Consider the following 3,186-nt stretch of genomic DNA (forward strand, 5'->3'; position numbering starts at 1 on the left):
AACATTTTTAGTTACTATCTAAATGAATGGATGCGTGTATCTAGCATCTAGTAGACCGCGTAGCCCCTCCCTTGGTTGCCATAGTCAAAGTCCTTGTTGTCGATGGCCAGGTTGAACGATGACGATAGCTGGTTAGGTGTGAATCTTGCAATGGGTGCGCTTCTGTGCTACTGAGATACGATTCTGTCTGGCTGGGATAAGACTCGGTATGACTCGAAAACGCTTCGCTCATGCTTGGATGGGACCGTCTGGCTGGGGCAAATCAGATACGACATGGTATGGCAAAGCGTAGGGTACATATGTAAGTCCTCTGTGAAGAAAGATAAAATTAAAAATATATCCAAATTTATATACGGATTCGCTTACGCGTCGTGAAGCTGAAGCCCAGCGTTTGATTCGGCGGCTTATGAATGGGGTGTTGCTGACATTATTTCCCGTTGGCGTAAACCAACAACTCCGCCGTCGATCACTGGTCACTGCTGCAGCGGACCGGGCGCCACATTGTCAGGCCAGCTACACAGCAGCATCATCACGACAGGCCAGCCAGTGGCTGTCACAGAGGACGAGGTTTTACGACGGAATCACCCGTGGAGGAGGTGCCGACAGTGAGCGAACTGGAAAGACGAAGAAAACAGCGTGGAAGGCAAGGAAGAGGGCCATGGCAGTGGCCGGACCAAATTGTCGGACAAAAGGCCACAGCCTCGCGCGACAAGAATCATGTCCCGAATCATGCTCCTGGTAAACAAGCGAATCGGTGACCGCGGGCACGCAAGTGTTACTCCTAGCAACCCGATGGTGCGACCTGCTAAAAAGAAAGGTAGAGTTTTATAAAGTAACAGTATTTTAATGATATGCAAATCTTCGGAAGGCTATATCTCAGATAAATAGGACCAGATCGGTGAAGGACCAACTCTCCCAAGATCGTGAGGGTCCAGACTGTCGAACGGCATCAAAATCTCGCCTATGAAAATGAGGCCGATTTTTGGCAAATTTAATGATGTAACTAACCATCATGATTTTTTGCGAAAATCGTGAAAAAATTGATGTTCCTGTTTCCGATGACAGTCGATTGACAGGACCCTCCCGGTCACGAAAAGACATGCCGCACTCCGATCGGCTGCCGTATGGCAGAGATATAGCGTGCAGAAGAACCCAGTACTACAATGAAATGCAAAATCCAAATATTCGAAAGGCTACATCTCGGCTATTTATGGGCCGATCGGTGAAGGACCAACTCTTCCAGGATAGTGAGGGTCCATACTGTCGAACGGCATCAAAATCTCGCCTACGAAAATGAGGCCGATTTTTGGCAAATTTAATGATGTAACCAACCATCATGATTTTTTGCGAAAATCGTGAAAAAATTGATGTTCCTGTTTCCGATGACAGTCGATTGACAGGACCCTCCCGGTCACGAAAAGACATGCCGCACTCCGATCGGCTGCCGTATGGCAGAGATATAGCGTGCAGAAGAACCCAGTACTACAATGAAATGCAAAATCCAAATATTCGAAAGGCTACATCTCGGCTATTTATGGGCCGATCGGTAAAGGACCAACTCTCCCAGGATCGTGAGGGTCCAGACTGTCGAACGGCATCAAAATCTCGCCTATGAAAATGCGGCCGATTTTTGGCAAATTTAATGATGCAACCATTATGATTTTTTGCGAAAATGTTCCTGTTTCCGATGACAGTCGATTGACAGGACTCTCCCGATCGCAAGAATACATACGTCACATTCTATACTCACTTATGTTACATTTCATACTCACGTACGTTGCCACTATTTTTGTTGACCTTTTTTGTTCAAACCTTAAACAATAAAGAGATAAAATAAACCAGTTAGAAAAGAGGTTTATTATTTGATTAAATTATGTGGGCATGGCTAAATGTGCTATCTAGCTAGTAATATTCGACGGAACATCCAAATTGAGAAATATGGTTTCCAATCCTTGACGGGTAACGATTATAAGCCAAGGGGGTATTTCAATTTTTCACCGAAAATAATGAAAATTTAATAATTTTAGAGCAGTTCAGGTGAAAGTTAGCTTTTTTATTTTTAAGTTCAGATGAAAGATGGCATGAATCTACAAGAAGAATTTTCAGCCATTTAGCTGAAGTAGTTGAACTGTAATTGTATTGTTTGAGGTCAAAATTGAACCGACGGTATATTTACGGTATATCGGTATATAATGGTATATTTTGTCGATTTCATCAATCTATTAAATTTATTTTTCAACGTTATATAGAAATCCAATAAAAGCATTAAATTAAGCTAGTTAAGTGTAAACTTTTAATAGCACGGTTTTATTATATGTTCTTCTTTCTTGATCGGCGTATTCGAATGAATGTGTGTTGGCATATCGATACTTGTCCTCGAGTACATTGGTATTTCTTATAATACTATCGATGAGTAAATCTTAAACTAATATTCAAATCTTATAAACTAATATTCATATCTTACATAAGTAAAAAATTGATTCATCAATCTTATAAAAATATGTGGGCATGGCTAAATGGTCTATTTAGTCTATTATATTCGATGGAAGATCAAAATTGAGGAATTCGTCGGAATTATATAATTATTATTTTTGTTTTTTATTGAATAATGATTATTTCTGATTTTTATTGTTTGTGATTTTTGTTATGTTTGTCATCCCTGGCTCCAATTAATGCAAAAACAATTTTGTCTCTGTTTTAAACCTATTTCAACGATATTTTGCAGCTCATCGTCTTTCCACAGAGAACCAAGAATAGGTATAAGGATATACAAGGATATATAAATACAAGATAATAATAGGGTATAAAAAGGCAAGGTTAGACAGAATTATTCAACGGAATCTCTAAATTGAGCAATATGAACGACTATCCTCTTTCGTTTTTTTGTTTTGACCTATTTCGCCAAAAACATTTTTGTTTGACCATTTTCGCTAAAACCTTTTTTACGCAAAATGCAGTTAAAGCAAGTATTTAAAATAAGCCAGTCAAGTACCAGTCAAGTGATTAATCCTATAAAATTATGTGGGCATGGCTAAATGTTCCATCAAGCTATTATGGAATAATAATATTCCACAGAATATCAAAATAGGAATATGTAAAATAGAATTTGAATTCGTCAGTATGTTTACGGTATATTTTTTAAATGACACGGTATATTTCGGTATATTTCTGAGGGTCGTATGCTAT

General features: G+C 39.2%; 1 long non-coding RNA gene across 2 annotated transcripts; it reads right to left on the reverse strand.

The window, feature by feature from the left end:
- Window positions 1-1,812, reverse strand: LOC117189063. 2 transcript variants are annotated; one of them, XR_004473131.1, is made up of 3 exons: window positions 1,777-1,812; window positions 367-802; window positions 1-310 (listed from the first exon to the last, which is right to left on the reverse strand). It is a non-coding gene; the product is annotated as an uncharacterized LOC117189063 (long non-coding RNA). The 2 variants fall into 2 exon arrangements; XR_004473130.1 differs by having other exon boundaries at window positions 367-805; window positions 1,773-1,808.
- Window positions 1,813-3,186: the final 1,374 nt, after the last annotated feature.

Source organism: Drosophila miranda, chromosome 4 (assembly GCF_003369915.1).
Source record: "Drosophila miranda strain MSH22 chromosome 4, D.miranda_PacBio2.1, whole genome shotgun sequence".
Lineage (NCBI taxonomy): Eukaryota > Metazoa > Arthropoda > Insecta > Diptera > Drosophilidae > Drosophila > Drosophila miranda.